At 42.2% G+C, this 20313-nt stretch overlaps 1 protein-coding gene across 4 annotated transcripts in view; it reads right to left on the reverse strand.

The window, feature by feature from the left end:
• SIPA1L2 (signal induced proliferation associated 1 like 2) overlaps positions 1 to 19703 on the reverse strand; it is a 124450-nt gene extending 104747 nt beyond the window's left edge. For all 4 annotated transcript variants that reach the window (XM_030447609.1, XM_030447608.1, XM_030447607.1 and 1 more), the window contains exon 1: positions 19227 to 19703. The gene's annotated coding sequence lies outside the window, so the exon portion shown is untranslated. The remainder of the gene's footprint in view (positions 1 to 19226) is intronic.
• Between the last annotated feature and the right edge of the window lie 610 nt (positions 19704 to 20313).

The following is a 20313-nucleotide window of genomic DNA, read 5'->3' on the forward strand; positions in this document are numbered from 1 at the left end:
TAGAATCATAGAATCATAGAATTGGCTGGGTTGGAAGGGACCTCAGAGATCATCAAGTCCAACCCTTGATCCACTCCCGCTGCAGTTCCCAGCCCATGGCACTCAGTGCCACATCCAGGCTCTTTGGAAATATCTCCAGACACGGAGAATCCACTACTTCCCTGGGCAGCCCATTCCAATGCCTGATCACCCTCTCCAGAAAGAAATTCTTTCTCATCTCCAACCTAAACCTCCCCTGGCACAACTTGAGACCTTTTGTGCCCTCTTGTCTTGCTGAGAGTTGCCTGGGAAAAGAGCCCAACCCCCCCCTGGCTCCAACCTCCTTTCAGGGAGTTGGAGAGAGTGATGAGGTCTCCCCTGAGCCTCCTCTTCTCCAGCCTCAACACCCCCAGCTCCCTCAGCCCTTCCTCACAGCACTTGTGCTGGATCCCTTCACAGCCTCCTTGCTCTTCTCTGGACCTGCTCCAGCACCTCAATCTCCTTCCTGAACTTCCTGAGGGGCCCAGAACTGGACACAGGACTCAAGCTGTGGCCTCACCAGAGCTGAGCACAGGGGCAATTCCTCCTAAACAGATTATTTTTTTAATTTATTGTCAAAAAGGTTGAAGGCCGTAAATGTTTTATTAGAAGCTGAGGTTTTAAGTTTCATAACATCTCATAACTGCAAAGTTTTACTGTGGTCAGCTCAAGTATGAGAATCTTTATATTGTTGCTATAAATCAGCTGAGCTACTGGCAATTAGTTGAGATTTTATTGTAGTGTATCCATGCCTCCCTAAGACAGTCTCTTCAGAAGGCTCAGAACAGTACTTTTTATCAGTTTATTCCCAAGAGAACAATCCTATTAGGTTCTGAATTGACTTTATTAACTTTTTGGGGTGAGAGCAGAAGCAAACCAAAAGCCAGAGCACTTGGTTAAATAAAAAAATTTGAAAGCAAGATAAAGTGTATGGATGTCAAATTCCCATTTCAAAGAAGAGAAGAGCTCCCTGGGGAATGAATGGAGAGGGTAGACTGGGGTGACAGCTATTTCCTAAGTCAATGGTTAAACACAAGGACACACTTCAACCCCACACCTTGTGCTCTCAAGTCTTCTCCACCTCTTCTCATTCTCAGCTTCTCTCTACCTCCTCCAGCAGATTATGAGCTAAAAAAAAAATTAATCACTTCTATTCAGAGATTCTTTTTTTATTATTACCATAACAATCTGAGCAGCAGTAGGGAGGACAGTCATCCACTCCTGAACCCTTCTGCTCTGGGAATTTTAAAATATTTAAAGAAAGCTTCTCATTTGTGCTCTTCCTTTATCCTTTAACGTGAACTAAAGAAGAAAATTACAATGTAAAGAATAAAAAAGTTCAACTGCAATGATTCTTCATACTCTTAAAAAACCCATTCATCCATATGACTGCACACTGTGGGAGCTATCAAGTATTGTGGAAACTGTACTTTTGAAAAAAAAACCCCACAACTTTACAGTGTATAAGCTGATGATTACTTTGTCTCCTCATTGTTCACACACTAAAAACACCTCACAAACCAACCCTGAATATAAAATTTTTCACTGAGCTATTCTGCCTTTGCTAGCAGCATTTCTTTTTTGATAGGTATTTGCCTCCAAACTGCTCGATATGATGCCCTGATCTCCTTCACAAGAGCAACAATTCATAGAATCATAGAATGCATATTAAGAATCATAAATGCACATTAAGAAGCCAGCAACACAAAGACACTCTTGGGGATAACAGTAATTAATGGTTAAAGGAAAACATGCTTTATATGAGGAAATGAGACTACAAATGGGCTATCATTTTACCAGCCTGCTGGTCCTGCACCAAGGACCTTGAGAACACCATTTTTTCCTAACATTATTTTATATATTCCTACATATGGCACATCTAACCAGTCAGTTCCATTCACAACAGAGCATGTAAGACTTTCTGGTTTATTGGGCTTTGAGCTGTCAGAGGCTTTTTATGTTAAAAAAATTTAAATTGTCAAAGGAAACTTTTTTTAAACAGTGAAACGCTATCTTTACTTCTATGTACACATTGTTCCTGCTGCAATAAAAATACAGGATTTGCTACACCATACCATTAGTCTATTGTCCTGGTTTGGGCCAGGATAAAGGTGATTTTCTGTCTTGTACTTTTGCTTTTAGCCAAGTCTCTTGAAAGTAGTTGCACTTGCTGAAATTAACAGCAAGTTTCTCAGACAGTGTGTGCTTCTAGGACTGATAACACTCCATGTTTCTAGTTACTGCTAGAGACTGGTGTGCAGAGCCAAGGACACTGCTCAGCTCTGAGGAAAATTTTACCCTCCAGGAGGATAAAGAGGTCCCACCTGCAGGAGGATAAAGAGGTTCCTCCCTCCTTTGGGGAGGAACAGACAAGATAGATGCCAGAATTGACCAAACAGAGGATTCCATCCCATACACCTCATACTCTTGAGGCATCACAAGGGCCAAGCCATGATTTCCTGCTTCCAGCTGCCTTCTCTTCCTGCCTTTCCTGCTTCCCTTCCTTCACCTGTCCCTGTTTCCTTCAGCATCCTAGGAGGATTCCATCCCTTCCTCTGCCTGTGTTCCTGATCCATCCCAGTCCATATCTGTGTGTTCCTGATCCATCCCAGCCCATATCTGTGTGTTCCTGCCTCCAGCTCCAACTGCTGCTGACCCCAGGATTCCAGCCTGGACTTTCCCAGGGCTGCCCTGCAGCCTCGGTGGTGATGTGAGAGTTATTGGGGGAGAGAGGGGAGGAATGTGGTATCCATTTTCCTGTATATTTGTATAGATTTAGTAATTTTTCCTGTTTATCATTACTGTTTCATTAAAGTTGTGTAGTTTAGTTTCCAACCCATCAGTCTCTCTCCCTTATTCCCTCTCCTTTCTTTATCACGAAGGAGAGAGAGATTAATAGAGAGCATCTGTCACTTGGTTTAATTGCTGGGCCAGTGTTAAACCCTGACATCTATAAAGTTCATAAATTTGTTTCTTGGAGAGCCTCAGAGCCAAGGAGTGAGGTTGTACAAACCCCACCCTGCACACAGCACTGAATGACAACAACTGGGACAGGAGTTCTCTGATCTCAGCAGAAGTTTCAGAGCATGAACTAAAAATGAAATCTGAGTCATGTTATTACCCATGATTATAGAAGGATGTTGGTGAGCATGAAAACAAACCATTTTTAGTCAAGCTTGAATATTGGATTTTAATCCTCCTGGAGCAACAAATGCAGGTGACCGACCATCTCCAATATCAAGGCCAATATCACGACCAGTTTGGTCTTTAGTCCTTGGGCACTGTGGTGCCACCCTACTCAGGTTCCAGTAACAGATGTGAAATGCTTGGAGTTACTGACCCAATCAGCAGGAAAACCTCTCTTGGCACAGCCTCTGTTTCTCAAGGGCTCCTTGGCTTCTCTGAATGTACAACTTTGCATCCATGTTTAAATAAACAGAGTTAAAACTGTTTTTTTTTTCTTCATGGAAGTGACAGATGAGGAAAGGCAAGAGGTCACAGACAACTTAATACCAAATGTTATTTATATGGTAGGAAAGAAGTTCATGGGAAACTTGTTCAGAGCATCCACCAGAAGAGAAAAATGGCCCTTGTGGCCCTAGCTGGAGTTGTATCAGACAACAGCAGGTTTGTAATAAGGAATACAGAGGGGGAATAAATGGTTCTGGGTGAGGACGAGTACAAAAAAAAATTCAGAAGATGTTTCACCATAAAGCTGATTCAGATGTTAAGAGGAAACATAAATGGATTAATATCTTTGTCTCATTTTGTCACATCTCAGGCTGTGTAGTAGATGGGAAATCATAAAGCCCAAAACTATAATTCCTGACAGCCTCTGCTCAAGTTTGGCTTTGTATTACCAGTAAAGCCCCTACAAAAAACATTTTTTTGTACTTAAAAAGACTTTTTTCCCTTAAGGCTCTGTCCTTTTCCATAGCAGCAAACACAGAGATGTCAAGACTACCAAGTTATGGGCATGCTACACAGGAACACTTCAAAGAGGTATATTTGCCATTTCAAAATATGACTTATTTTAACACATTTTATTAACTTCAGCACAGATGAACATGAAGTCTAGCTTAAAAAGAAAAAAACCCAAAAGAAAGAAAAAAACAAACCAAAACAAAAAAAGGAATAGAAAAATACAAAGCAAATACATGAAAGCTGTGTATTTATTTTGGTGTCTGTTGCCAAAACACTGATATGTGACCAGATCTAGGAGTCAAACTATTACAGCAGCAAAAGCTATAAAAATGAAACACTGGGAAGAGCAAAAATTGCAAGACAGCAACCTGTGAGCTCTCCATGAAGAATTTAAATGACAACCAGACTGCCTTCATATGGAGGCAGGGTAAATGGTGGGACAGCTAAAGGGGTATATATTTTTTCCACCTCAAGACTCAAGATGAACCTTAAAAAAACCCCACACAAACTAAAGAGCAAAGTAGAAGCTGCTGATGTAATTCTTTTAGACCTCACTACAACATTTGTCAATCACTTTTCTTTAGCATGGGTATTTTTGTGAATTCTGTTTAAGCTCATTTTCCACTAAAACTGTATCTAGATTACTCAACTCAATTTAGTGAGCTGCTAAAAATGACCATTCAATGCTTTTTATAGTTCTGGTCAAGTTAGAGAAAAAACCTGAATATTTATGTATAAGGGTTTATTCCATAAACTTTGTTTCCTCTTGCTATTTGCTTTCTTTTCAGATATTCATCTTGAATATTTGCAAAGCCTGTCACCTTCTGCCATGTTGTTTTTAACTTCCACTTATCAACTCCTAAGTCATGCTGTAGTGCATTCAGAATTAGAAATGCTAAGGCAAACACCTTATCTGTGCTAGTTTCATTACAAAAGAACAATCCTGACATTCCCTGAAACTGCTCCATTGTGAAAGAGGGAATATTGGTAAACTGGAAGATTATGAGATTAATTTCAAAATCTTAGACCTGCCCTGAAAATAAAATGCCAATGAAAAGAGTTTTTAAACCCACTAATGAATGGAAATTATGAGTAGCTGACTTAAGAATCAGTCAAAAGCCTTAAAAGAAAAATAAAACTCATTGGGCCCTACAATATAACTTTCACCATCATTCAGTTTTCCAGATGTCTATATAGTTTTACTGACTCGTTTGGAAACATTTAGTCCTTAAAGTTTTATAAGACACATTGACTTAGAAAATGCAGCAACTCACTCATTTGTGAAATGGCCAAGTGCAGGACTTGGTGTGACATCAAACTGCAGGTTAACTCTGCTCTGGCCTGTACATTCCATTGCTGTGCCAGCCTTGCTGAAATCAAAGATGAGTTGGACTGCATGAAAGGACAGAGTTTAGAGGAAGGAAGCTTACAATTCACAGCTACAAAACCCCTAGGCAGACTGTTGAAATTTTCAGGTGAAGCACACTTCAGGTCTAAACCTAACACCCTTCAAAAACTGGGCAGGTTAAGTGGAAAACCATGGTTTGCCTTCAGGCTTTCCAGTTTCACAACATCACTTTTACTTTATCAAGTACCAGTTGGTGTGTTCCATATTCCAATGTATAATCATGTGTGGGAAAGAAGATAATCACAAGGGAAAGCAGATAACTGCAAAGTCAGCAAGCACTTACAGAGCTTTCAAGCATTTTTTTTTCATTTTCAAGTAAAGGTTTGATTGTACACATCAGATGGAGAGAGTTACTGGCTCTGATACCAGCAGCTAGGATTAGGTTCAGCAAAGATGAAGCAAAATGAGTAGTTTGCAAAACACATCAGAAGAAATCAAGATTCAATCCTGCCATTTTCTTATGGTTCAGTTTCAGATGATGCAAATATAATGAAAACCTACACAATACTGGAAGCTACTCTGCATGTCAAAACCTCATTCTTGCCACACATTAGGACACTATTTTGCACTTAAGTTATAAGAATCACAATAGCAGGACATTAATTAGGAGCATCCCTATATTCATATCAAAGCTAGAGAAATGTTTTAAATAAAGAGTAACTTGTCAAATCAATGTTTTTCCAGGTATTTCAGTTCCACATTGATTTTGGAAGCTTGCCTTTCATGGATTATTTTTCTACAACTGCTGTTGAGGTAAGGCATTCTGCCCCTGTGCTCAGCTCTGGTGAGGCCACACCTCGAGTCCTGTGTCCAGTTCTGGGCCCCTCAGCTCAGGAAGGAGATTGAGATTCTGGAGCAGGTCCAAAGGAGGGCAACCAGGCTGGGGAAGGGACTCGAGCACAGACCCTATGAGGAGAGGCTGAGGGAGCTGGGGGTGTTGAGGCTGGAGAAGAGGAGGCTCAGGGGAGACCTCATCACTCTCTCCAACTCCCTGAAAGGAGGTTGGAGCCAGGGGGGGGTTGGGCTCTTTTCCCAGGCAACTCTCAGCAAGACAAGAGGGCACAAAAGGTCTCAAGTTGTGCCAGGGGAGGTTTAGGTTGGAGATTAGAAAGAATTTCTTTCTGGAGAGGGTGATCAGGCATTGGAATGGGCTGCCCAGGGAAGTAGTGGATTCTCCGTGTCTGGAGATATTTCAAAAGAGCCTGGATGTGGCACTGAGTGCCATGGGCTGGGAACTGCAGCGGGAGTGGATCAAGGGTTGGACTTGATGATCTCTGAGGTCCCTTCCAACCCAGCCAATTCTATGATTCTAAGGCTGCCCTCCATATTGCTACCATTGTGTTTTAAATTGTCACTTGGTGATACATAAGCCTCATCAGCTTATTTAGGAAGCCAGCAAGAGCCACTGCTTCAGTGAGGGTCCCACAAGCACAGGAAGAAGCTGGGTCAGGAGCTGTAGCTCTATACAGCAGAAGATTCCTTAGATCAGCTCAGCAGTGGAATACAAAACACTGCTGTTAGTGAAATGTGGAAATAAGAAAGTTATCTGATAAAATACCATACTGCAAACAGAACAAGTCAGGAGATGACATCTAATGTAACAGTTTACTCCAGGCACCCTAAGACCAATCTTGGAAGCAGTTCTTGGAATCAGTTCTTGGAATCACTCTTGCCTCATATTTGCAATAATGACCTTGTCACAAAGTGGGAGTTACAAATGAAATCTGAATACACCACAACATTGAGCACTGGCACTCCAAAGGAATGTAAAAATACAGCAGAGAAAAAATAGTATGTTTGGAAGAACAGTTTCCTTCCACTTTTATTTATATGTTTGAAGTCACTCCTCTCAAGAACTACAGGAAAAAATTTTGACTGGCCTGGTAGCTCATCAGCAGAAAACACCACAAAGAGAATAACCACAGCACTGTACTGTTTGAAGACAAAACTGCATAATATTTCCAGTAAAAACAAAGCTTTGATGTCATTCTATTTCCCACAGAAAAGACTGTAGAAGGCTGCTTAAATTCTGAGTTATAAGCACAGCAACAGAACACAGGTGGAGAAGGGGCTGATCCTCCCCAGCCACCACAGTGTGCAGGAGGAAGGTAAATTTCTTGTCTAAGGACTGGTTAAAAGTTTGGCTAAATTAACCTCAGAAAAATGAGGTCTGACAGAGCAAGTTGTCTGTAAGTAACAGGGAGAAAACTAAAAAACATGCAAGTTAAATAAGGATACAAGTTAGAAGAAAATTCTAGTCCTCTGTAGAGTGAGTGCCCAAAGAGCTTTCCACTGCAGTATGAGATGGGAGAAAAGAGAACCAGAAGAGCAGGAAGCTAAGAGCAAATCAGAAATGAGTGTAACAGATGTAGATAAACGTATTTTATTTATTTATTGGGGATGGGGGGGATGCTGATGGTTGGCTGTGTTGATCCTAGAGGTCATTTCCAACCATAACAATTCTGTTTCTGATTCTGCTACATGAAAGAGATCAATGATGGAGTTGTTTATTTTAGCAACTGGATTAGTAAATAGCTCAGCTCTGGAACTGGAGTTCAGCTCAGGGCAAAGGATGTTTCAGGCTAGGGATCTGTACATAGGATCAGGCTTAATTCAACAATTTTGCAGATCCATCCATTTAACAAAAATAGATATTTTAGCTCCTCTTGTTGAAAATGACTCAAAAGGACAACAGACCAACCTTCTCCATGTCCTTTCACCTTCAGCAAAAAATCTCCAGAAGCCAAGCTACACCCCTCTAAGCCAATTGACAAGCTCTACAAGGGTTATTTTAACTTTAAGGAATTTTATCCTAAAGGAAATTCTTTCCATTCCCTTTCCTGTTTGTTATGATTAACACAGCATGCACTTACAACCTCTTTCATCCTGAAGCTGAACGCTATACAAAACCCTTAATTTTTAAACACTTAATAAAATGGATTATAAAAATAACAAAACAGGGATCTGAAGGTCTAGTTCACACTTTGGTAAACACAGAAATACTTGGAAGTGTAATTGCTGTGAAGCTGGATGAGCAAGAACAGGAATCATCTCAATCTTCTGAGGTTCTGCTGGCTCTTGTTTATAGTTAACGAAGCAAAGAAGTTAAGACTGAACATAAAAAGGTGCCATGAGCAGCTGTTTTAAGAACTGAAATACTTTAATTTGGATTTTTAAATGACATTATCATAACTTTTTTTTTTTTAGCCACAAGGATAACTCTAGATTACCAAAAGTTTCACAGTACTAAAATTAGTAATCAGAACAAAAGAACAAAATACACATATAAATCTGACTGGCTCACAGCCAATTCTCAACTCACATGTCCTGCTCTTGAAGAGTGAAACAATCTGTTGGAAAAGATCCAGATGAATGGCTCAACAGAAGTTCACACATTCAAATTCTAGTATTGCTAATCACGTTTCAGAATCCAGTGACAAAGTGAACAAACTATATCTGAAGCCAAACCTCGAGGGATGTTATTTTCTTTAAGTGCTCACTCTTCCATTAGTTACTAAAATGAAAAAATATTCACTCACCAATAATTTATTTGGGAATTTTTGTTGACTGGTTTGAATAAAGAACATAAATACAGGATAGTCTGTTTCTTAGTCTTGTAAAAACAAAATAAAAACATCTTCCCAACATCATAAAACAGAAATGTTCTGTACTATAACAAAGTACAAACACAGCACACTGGATTAGCAACTCAGTTTTCAGCTATGGCACCAACTCTCATTTAAAAAGTTGTGATATTTCATGGAATTATTCCCTCAGGAAGGCACCCCAGAACATCATCTCATCAAGCCTCCCACTCAAAGCACTGAATTCAGACCAACTTGTTAAGGGCTTTGCCCAGTATGGTCTTAGAAACCAGAAAGGATGCAGATTTCACAACCAGCCTGTGCTACCTGTTCCAATTCCTCAGTGTACTCAGGCTGATTTTTCTTTCCTACTGCCAAATGAAAACCTCACCTTTTTAGGTTCTGACCACTGCTTCTTCTCCTCCTGCCATGTACCTGGCTCTGTCTTCTTAATAACCTTAAGTTAATCTTAGGTATCTTCTTAATAATCTTAGGTATCTTCTTAATAATCTTAGGTATCACCTGATGAGGCAGCTCTTAAGCATCCCCTGAGCTTTCTGTTTTCCAGGCTATGCAAAGGCTCTCAGCCTCTCCTTATAGGATCCAAATCCCTCCTTTTGCTGGTTCTCCACTGAACTACCTTCAGTTTACCCCATGTTTCTCTTACATCTGGGAACCCAAAACTGAAAACTCCATCCTTTTTCAGTGCTGGAGTAAAGACTGACCTGCTGGCTTCTGTCTGTCAGAATGTGGAGGTCCCTTCCAGCAATGCTGCTTCCCAGGCACTCAGTTCCCACTCTGTTCTGTTGCAAGGCATTAAAATATTCATTTTATCCTTGTTGAACATCACAAGGTCCATTCCAACAGCTTCTCTAAAGCTCAGGGCTGTCCCCAAATGTGTTACTGCTTCCCCCATGTGATGTCACATGCAAATTGGATAAGGATAATAAGGTTACACTTCAACTCCTCCACCAGGTCATTGATCAAAGTACTAACCAGAACAAGTCCCAGTATAGAAATCCACTTCTGACTGATCTCCACATGGAATAGAAACCATTAATTGCTACATATTGAGCCTGACAACCCAACCAGTCCTTCCATCCAAACCATAATATTGCAACTTGGTCATAGAGTTGCTGTGAAAACCATTTAAAAGCCTGGATAAACTGGAGGTACATGACAAGCAAACTGTTACAAACAATATTAAATTTCATCTGATGGCATTTACAGTTTCAGCAGCATAGAGAAAGGTTCCAGTACTATTGATATCAAAGATATAAAAGTTCCTGACTATAAAAGATAGTCAGGAACACCACACACAGCCATTTTAATACTTCTTAGGCAAAAAAGCCTCAGCAAACAAACAACTGGGACAACCCCAAGTCATTCCTCCCCTTACACAAGAAGGACTTCACACTGTAACAAACACAGCAATGCAAAGAATTACTTAAGGGAAAATTAAACTTATTTATCAACTTGATCAGTACCTCATATACAGCTGTCATGGTGTGTTGACCTCTGCTTTGGGGATTTCTAGTTGAGCAGATTTTCACACACTGACCCATAGGTGACAAGGATCCTGGCACAGCCCTTGCTGAGAGTCCAAGGTTTGTCTGGTGATTACATTTTTTCAACCTTATAACTTGTCATTAAGTCCCAGAGGGGACCACCTGACATGGTTTAAATGTCTCATTACTTTTCCCCACAGTGATTTCTGTAGCTGCTGCAAAGACTTTATACAAACATACTCAGAAATGTGGTTGAGAAAAGCTGGGACAGAAAAAGAAGTGGTTCATGAAAACTTAACTTGCAACTTTAAACACCTCTGACACACTGAACACCTAAAAAAACTACAGGCATACTGAAGGGTGGCAAGATGAGTCAACAGGAACACTGATACTGTTGCCTGCAGTCTACATAAGAAATTAAGCATCTATTTTGCCAGGAAGAGCTATTATCTCTCAGTATTTCCATAGGCACAAACCAAGGTATTCCATTAACCATCTGTGAACCCAAATGTATGCACTTTATCACTAAATATATGATTATATTAATACTATCAGTGTATAGAGCATACCTTTGTGCCTGATACTTTAAAAATGCAGGAGTAAAATTCAAAGTAAAAAGAAAAGACTTTATAAAATGTATTGATTTTCTGCAGATCAGTACAATAGTCAGCTATTTTTAAGAGCTATTTTCCAAGGAAACAGCCTTATGCAACCACACAGTGCAACACCTCTCTCAGCCTCAAGATTTTTGGAGGGTTTTGTTTGTTTTTTAACTCAGCAAAACAAGATAGAAAAGATAAAGGATAATTCTACTTGAAGAAACTTCACTTAAAGTTACCCAACCACAGAGGAAAAGCACAAAGCATCCCTAGTGTGAGAGAAACACTGACATTAGCAAAATTATCAAAACTCATCAAACCTGAGAATCTCTGACTAATGAAGTATTGTTTGCCATTAACAATCATCATGTTTGGGATCTTGGGAAAGAGCCCAACAACAGCTCAGAATCCTGGAAAACTTCTCTGTTCTAACAGCAGAAACCTCCTCTCATGCAGAGAACATTGCTGGAGTTCAGTTTGGATTTGATAGCCTGGGGGGTGTCAGTGAAACACTGAACAACCACCTGTACACCTCTTGAATTATCTCAGATAATTCTGCCTATCTTGTCTCCTTCTTGAAGCAAACTGGTCCATTTCCACCTTTGAAGAGAAGCAGAAATGAGCAAACCTGTTCTCACATAGTTACAGATTAAACCAATCACTGCATTTACCCCACCTAACCCCACCACCTTTAAAAAATCATCCTTAGAGATGTTTTCCTCTGCAGAAAAGGCTGTGGGGTTCAGAGATGCAGAAATCCAGTGGGAACATTGTTCTGAGAAAGGGCAGCAAGTAGCAGAGAATCAGAGAGGGAATACAACCACTTCTGGAGTACCTGCCTGAGCTCAAAAAAACCTGAGAACCAGATAAAGTAGACAACATTTTGAGCATTGACAGGTTTATCCAAATAGCTTCTAATTCTGTCAGTCAGCTTTCATAACTGAATGCAGATGCCTGTGTATCTGTGCCAAATTACTCTGTGAATGAACTGCTGCTTCAGTTGTCTGAAAGGGGAATTTGAAATAGAAGGTTACTGTTTTGAGAATGGATTTTTAGCTACCTCAGCATCACTTAAATGATTACAACAGCTCAACCCAGATGTAAGAATTTGAAAATCAAACTCAGGAATATCTTTCCATCAACAATATAAAGGTAGCTATGGAAGTGCCAAAATAAGTCCCATGTATTAGCATAGTTTATGAAATAAAAAGAATTTCCTCAAAGTTATTTCATGGAATCATAGAATAATCTGGGTGGGAAGGGACCTCTAAAGGATACACAGTCCAACCTCCTGCAGTAAAAACACCCTCACCCAGATCAGGCTGCTCAGAGCCTCTTCAAGCCTCACCTTTAACATCTCCAGGGATGAGGCCTCAACCACCTCCCTGGGCAAACTTTTCCATTTTTCCGTTACCCTCATAACAAATTATTCTTTCTTAACATCCAATCTAAATCTACTATTCTCTAATTTAAAACCACTGCCCCTTGTCCTATCACTCCAGACCCTTGCACGCAGTCCCTCTCCAGCCTTCCTGTAGCCACTTCAGGTACTGGAAGGTCACTATTAGGTCACCAAAGGTCACCACCTTTGTAGGAGAGGTGTTCCAGCCCCCTGATCATCTTCATGGCCTCCTCTGGACCTGTTCCCTCATCTCCATGTCCTTCCTGTACTGACGGCTCCAGAGCTGGATACAGTACTCCAGGTGACATCTTACCAGAGCAAAGTGGCAGAATCCCCTCTCTCAATCTGCTGACCACACTTCTTGTGATACAGCCCAGGATGCCACTGGCCTTCTGGGCTGCCAGGTTTTCTTCTTTATTTGAAAGCTTTCTTCATATAATTCTCCCTGTTGAACATCCCAGCAAGACTCCCACCCCTGAACATGCCAACAATCTAAAAGTTACTTCAGTTGAAACTATTCCATCTCTTGCATCTAATGACCTCAAGCAGAAAAGCCCCTTTTTAGTCATTTAACTTGTTGTATGTACTACTGAACATTCTTTTCTCATTTACCATATAACCAGAATACCAGTTCTTCAAAATGACAACAGTAAAACAATTACTGTACAGCTTATCACTGAACTCCAACTTCATCTGATGTTTTTGTCAAAGATATGACAAACTCAACCTAACAGAAATCCCCAGTGGTTTCACGTGTTAGCTCCAGTGTCAGACTGGAGCAGAGTGACATAACATAGCCTTAAACTAATTCCTACCTTGTCTCAACTCATATCACAGGTTTCACCCTGACAAACATCAAACCTTTGTCCCTGAGCCTCAGATGGAAGAGAACAGAGGAGTCATGGCAATACTGCTGAGAAACCAGGCCATGGGTTTGTAAATACAATGGGTTGTTTTGCATTAGACCAATGAACAAAATTATTCTCACACTGGGTCTGCATTCAGCATCAATTAGAATTTTTACATGACAAACCCAGAGCATCCTGCTGAACCCATATCCCAGCTGGCAATCCTACAGCCCACTGCTAAGGCAGCCACTCTCTTTGAAACAGCTCCCTCCATTGCTATAGAGAAAAAACCACCAGGAACAATAATAATAAGCTGTTGTCCTGACAACCTTACAAAGCACAACCAAGGCTAACTTTAAGCACAGCAGAACAGCAAGGATAACCTGCTCACCATAAACTGCTCCTAATTCTTCTGGAGCAGCTGGCCACTGCAATAAGCAAAACCAGCACAGAAAAATATGTATGCTTGCCTACACACCATTGCTATGCACATTATGCATGAGAATGTGCATGCATAAGCTGTATTTTCCCCCTAATTTTTTTCACTTTGTGTCACACTAAGATTGCAATGAGATTTCACACTAAATTGTGTTAGGTATTCATGAGATTAGAAATATACTTGAGAGTGTTCTTGTCCTTGAATGTACTTTAGGTACCTAAAAGTAAGAAATAATTAGTTGCTAACAGAGAGCCACAAATGAAAACAACCAAAGAAGAAGAGTGGGATCAAATGAATTGTAATTCTCAGCTGAAAATAAAGGAAAATAGGGGAAAAAAGACAGACTGAAATTTCAGATCTTTCACAAATGCCATCTCCAGAAAATACAGGAGACAAATGCTTTTGCCATGACAGTTTCACTAACTAAGCATTAATTGCAGGATTCCTTTTTACTCCCTCACATGAAAGAAAAAAAACCCAGTATAAGCATTTAACAGCATGGGCATTTATAACACCTATAGAAAGCTTTATTCTGTCCTTTCTCACTTCAACTGCCATTTCATTCTCACATCCTTTCACAATTTATCAAATTTGACTGAGGTGAATGTAAAAATACACATGAAATACAGACAGGCCCAGATTCTCCTTTCCCTCCTGAACATATGAAACAAACAAGTGTTAAAGAAAAAAAAAGAAAAACAAACAAATCCCAATAACAAAACAAACAAAACCGTAAAAAAAACCCAGAAAAACTTCAAGAAGGGCTGGAAGAGCATATACTGGGTTTAAAAAAAAAACAACCATTTTAATTCCATTTGTACATTCCACCTACCAAAGAACCTCGTGTTCTCTGAGCACTTTTCCTCATAACTAGGTTTTATTAGACACTGTAATCTGTTGTTCATGTAATCTGTAAAATAGTTCCATAATTTCATCACAGATTATATCAGGTTTAATATAAAGGGTGATGAACCAAAAGGGAAATGGAAGAACAAATTGTGGAGCTTTGTAAGGGAGCTTTGTATCTCTGTTCCATGTCCTCTAACATAAATCCCACTAAATCATTTTCATCTAACATAGGTCTGAGAAATCATAATGTGAAATACTTACAATTCAAAAGCCAACCTAAAAGGTGAGGCAGCAGGCAGGCATTATCACAATCCTGTACCAGTGAGAATTCCAGGGGTGAAGGGGGAGTGAGAGGAAGGAAAGAATGGCAAATAATACAGGAGGATTATACAAATAGCTGCAGAAGTGGGTATGTCACTTGGCAGGATCCAAGACAACAAATGATGACATTTTATAAAGAAAAGACTCAAAGTCGATGGCAAAACTCCAAGTCCTGTGCTCAGAATTTCATTTGAGCTGCTGAGGGGGAGGGGAAATGGTGACAACTTCAGCTCCTGCCACCTTCCGGGCTCCTCCTTGCTAGAGAGCAGTTTCCTACCTTCCCTCCAGCCTCCTTCTAGAGTCCCTGACTTCCCAAACAGCTCCTGTACCTCTCCGTGTTGCACACAGATATAGAGACTAAGGAAGAGAGAATCCTCAGCTAACAGCAATTAAAACAAATGCCTACTTCGTTTTTGCAAATGTCTGCTCTTAAAATGTTTTACAAGCCTCAGATCAAATAAAGCTGTTTGCTTGCAGATGCAGAAGCTGCAACATCAGCTGCTTATGTTAACTATGTGTTCAGAACATTATCTCCATAAGGATTCCAGACGTTTTTTTAAACAAAACCTTGAATTACCTATGATCTGATCACTATTTAAAAGTTCCAGAAAACCAGAAAAATCAACCTACAAATCCTGAGTAGCTAACTGCTGATGTAAGTACACTGCCATGATCCAAACAAGGGTCTACATACCTTCTAGCCAGAACCAGGGTGCAAAATAATCACAATGACATTTCTGCCTAGTGCTGTCCTGTTTCCAGCTAAAAACAAGAGTATCACCAATTATAATAATCCTCCTCAATCATCAGTTCATTCAGTTATGCCTGAAAATGGCTTTAAATCTGGGGTCAGTGCTTTACTACAAAGGAAGACAGGGTCTCTCATTGACTTCTGTCAGAATACATCAGATGTTTAACATTAAATATGCTCTTTCACAATAGACTAAAAAAGATAAGACAGCTATTCATGTGAAGTCTCAGCCAAATCTCAAAAATCTAACCAGTCATACAGCATCATCACTGAATGTCATGAGGAATTAATGTTATTTTTAATGTGATCTGTGAAAAAAAATAGTACTTTTAAAATTAAAAAAGAATTATGTGAAATATACTTTTCAATCTATTAGATATAAATCCTTAGTATATAAATCCAATATATATAGATAGATATAAATCCTATAATTCTACAAATAACAGGAATCCTACACATAACAACAGTCCTCATTAATTCTTGTTGGATTCTTGGATTTGGTAGAGAGTCCCCACAGTTTTTGCCCAAGATAATTTATGTAGGAAAAAAAACAGGATAGAAAAAGACCCTAAACTTCCTGAACTGCTCAGATTATAAAAGGATAATTCCTTAAAAATAAAGAAATAAACAAAAGTTTCTCTTAACTTTGAAAGAGGCAATGTTTTGAAGAATCTGCTCTAAATTAAGCTACCTAACAAATTTCTGCCAAATACAACATTTCACTACATAGATAAGAAGCCATCCCCTCTTTACTTCACTGTTTCACAACCCAGCTTGCCCAACCATTTTTAAACTGCGAAGTGTTTTATATTGCAAAGCAAAAACTGCATGGAAAAAGAGCATTCATCCAAGCATGATTTCATTTCAAGCTGTCAATACAGCCACTGTTGGTACTCTGGGATGACTAACGTGAGAAACCAGATAACCCAGTGCCCCACCCTCTTTCCACAATCTGTAACTTATCTTCTATTTTCATAATAACACAGCATTTCTCACTCAATATTACTAAACTAGATCACTCATCAGCAAAAGGGATGAACCTACTGAAAACACCCAACCATCTAAATAAAATCTTGATTCCAGCCAAAGCAAGGAGAAAATACTTACTTTCTCCTGCAGCTGGAACTGCTGATCTGCACAGAAAAAGCTTAGGTGCAATGTCTGGCTATCACGTCCAATCTGAAGCTCCAAGTGAAAAAACAAACAGCCTCGGGTCACTTGTAAAGGGCAAAGAGTGAAAGAAAGAAATGGTTTTGCCTGTTTGACCACTGCTTTGCTCAGTTCCTCATTTGCCTCTCCTCATTTGCAAGAGTATTTCACAATGCACTTGAGTAATGGTATGTCAGGAAATGTCTGCATATTACCTTTCTCTCAGGAAAATAGAACAGAAAAGTTTATATATACTCTGATTTGCAAAGTAAGCAAGTAATGGCTAGAAAAAAAATAATAATGAGGTCTTGTTTAGTTCTAGGCTTCATGTTATACCCTTGACATTTATGGATGACCCAATCTTCAACTGATTCAATAAAATTGGTGAAAAACCTTGGCATCCTTACAACTTAGTATTCCTTGTTACATGACCTGGTAAACTAACCCATTGGGCATGCAAAACCAAGACAATACATTCAGAGACCTCTCTGAACAATCTGGCTTCACATGATTGCTAAATAAATTATAAATCAACTGTTGGGGAGCCTAAGTGGTGTTTAAATATCCCTAATGCATTATAGCTCCTAAAGACTGAAACACATTTGCATTAATAATAAAAAATATTTCAAAGATCAAATTTAAGATTGAAGCATTTCTGAGCTGCCTATTAAAGCAGCAACTGGGGGACAGATAGCACATACTGCTGACAACAGGCAGAGTTTTGGAAAACCACAAAAAAATACATTAATGAGGCATCAGCCCTACATCCAGCAGACTGTGATGCACTATGAGTCTGAATCCAACTCCAATATGCTTCAGTCTACAACAATCAGGTACACAATCTGGGAAAAAATAGCTGAACAAACAATAGTAATGCACTACAATCCTTTTTAAACTAAGTCCATCAATCTAAGTAGTAACTGAGACTAAATCTTTGCAGGCTTTTTTCCTGTTTGCAAAAACCTCTCCCTGTCCAGCTGCCTTCCTTTAAAGCAACCTAAATATTCTGCAGAGCTACCTTCCAACTAAACAAACTTCCTTTAGATATTGGTAGTCGGTATATAACATTACATTTATAAACTGAAAGATGAGCTTATCAACACAATGAATTCTGTCAGCTAGTACACAAACTTCAAAGTCTGCTCTGGTCTAATCAGTGCAGAACTGACCAAGGCAGCAGTTAACTATTCCTGAGAGGGAAAAAATAGACAAATCCAGAAATAGTAGGCTGCAGGGACAGATTCCATGGTTTTGCTTCTCTGATGGATATCTGATATAAGAAAGCCATCTAGCGTTAACTTTTAGAAGTGAAAACTGCGCACAAAAGAGCTCGGAGGAATTACATGTGCAATTCTAACTTTGCATGTCTTCTGCATCATTAAAAAAATAAAAAATAATAAAAAAATACAACGCGTTTCCCTCTAGAAAAGCCAAGCTGAAAGCAAACATTCCAAACTCTTCATGGGTTATGAAAATAATCCTGCAGCAAAAAGCAAGGTAGTTTATACTGAGCACCTTGGGGAAAGGCGATAGCCACAGCTGAAATTTGTCAACTTCAGAGCTTGTCTTTGTCACGACTGGGCAAGGCGACTTCCCCGCTCGGAGGGACAGACACCAGCTCAGAAAAAGGCTTGAGGAGCCCCAAGGAGAAGGTACAGAGCCAGGGAGACGAAACCTAACCCCAAATTGGTCTGAGCCGGCTAGGGTTTAAGGAAATCACATCCTAAGTTTAGAGAACGGACGGCTGGACACGTATCCAGAGTAGCCCGAGATAACAAAGAGTGCAAATGGATACAGGTTGAGCCTCGTCCATCGGAACGAAATAAAGAGCATTAAAATGCCTTAAGGAAACTGCCCGGCGGGAAGACTTTCCCTCTATCTACCCCAAAATGCCTGGCGCACCCCAACCCCCCCCACATACACACCACCTCCCCATTCGCACCGTCTCCGCTCTGAAAAACAGCTCGACCCCAGAGATCTCCGACTTCCCCGCGATTGCCACCATCCCTCGGGTGGGATTCCGAGGGGAAAAGCGGGGAGGGGGGCAGAGAGCTGCCCTGCAGGTGACAGCCCACCCCACCGCCCCGATGCACCCAGCAGATCAATCCCAACCCCACGGGTAACACAGGCGGGGACAGGGTGGCGGCTGAGGCGAGGACACAGGGTGCTGCTGCTGGGGAAAGGGTCCCGGGGCTCCTCGCCGCTCACCCCCGCAGCCCTCCGTCCCTCCGCGGAGCCCGGAGAAGCCGAGACGTCCTCTGCTATGGGAGCAAGAGAGAGGTGGGTGTCCCAGCGGCACCTGAGGAGGCTCCCGAACTGCTCCGGAGCCCTTCCCGGCAGTAAAAGCTCTCTCGTACATCCACAGTCCCCCAGCCACCCGACCGCCCCCCCCCCGCCCGTGCCGCGGGGCAGGGACCGCTCCTCACCTGGCGCTGGCGCTGCCCACGCTCCGGCTGCTCCTCGGTCCGCGGGACCCCCATGGCTTCTCCCCCCCCACCCCCCCCCCGTTCCCGCCCGCCCTGCGCGCACACACACGCACAGGTTCGGTTCGGTTCGGCTCCGCTCTCCGCCAGCGGCGCGCGCGCGCTCCTCCCCGCGGGACACGCCACGCGCGGGGGGCCGGAGCCGTTAACGGAACCGCAGGGGACGAGGGGGGAACTGGAGGGGGGCGGGGGGGAAGAGAAGGGCGGGGAAGGGGGAGAGGTTGGCGCTGCTCCTCCTCCTTCTCCTTCTCCTCTTCTCGTCGTCCCCCGCCACCTCCTTCCTCCCGCTCTGCCCGGCGCTGGGTCTGGAGTGAGCCTCAGCCGCCGGACGGGGAGGAGATGCGGAGGGAGGGGCGGGGGCTGCACCGACACACACGACACTCACGCACACAACACACACACAGACACTCACACAGTCACTCACACACACGCTCCTGCCTTCCCTCGCACACCCCCAAGCCCCACCCCTCCCGCCAGCCCCGCCCCCCATTGGCTACTCCAGCCCGGGACCAGGGGAATGCCAACTCCCCATTGGCCAATCGTGCTGTCGATCAACCAAAACACCAGGCCCCGCCCAGCGGCCTGACCACCGCCTGCCCCCCCCATTCCTCCCCTTCCCACCCGCTTCGTTCGTCGCGGCGGCGGAGCTCTTGGGAGGGGATCGCGGGTGTGGGACCGGCTGCGAGTTTGTGAGCGGCAGCGAGCAACAGGTGGGGTGGAGAGAGGGCAGAGCACGGGGCCACGGGAAGAGCCTTACCCCGCAACCAGCCGGTGAGCGCAGGCTGCCCCGGTCCCTCACCCGGATCGCCCTCCCCATCTCCGCCGCTGCCGTTCTCAGCCGGACCCCAGGCAGAGCGGTGCGGGTGCAGCGGGGCGGCACAGCCTCTGCTCCCCGCTTTCAAGACCCTGGACAACGCCATCCGACCCGGCCCGGCTGTCCCGGCCTCTCAGCTCTCTCTCCCTGCCTCTCCACCGCCCGCTCCCCCCGGCTCTTCCTTCGGGAGCTCCGGGGCTGGCGAGCAGCGCGGTG

The sequence above is a fragment of the Calypte anna genome, chromosome 3, assembly GCF_003957555.1.
Source record: "Calypte anna isolate BGI_N300 chromosome 3, bCalAnn1_v1.p, whole genome shotgun sequence".
Classification (NCBI taxonomy): domain Eukaryota; kingdom Metazoa; phylum Chordata; class Aves; order Apodiformes; family Trochilidae; genus Calypte; species Calypte anna.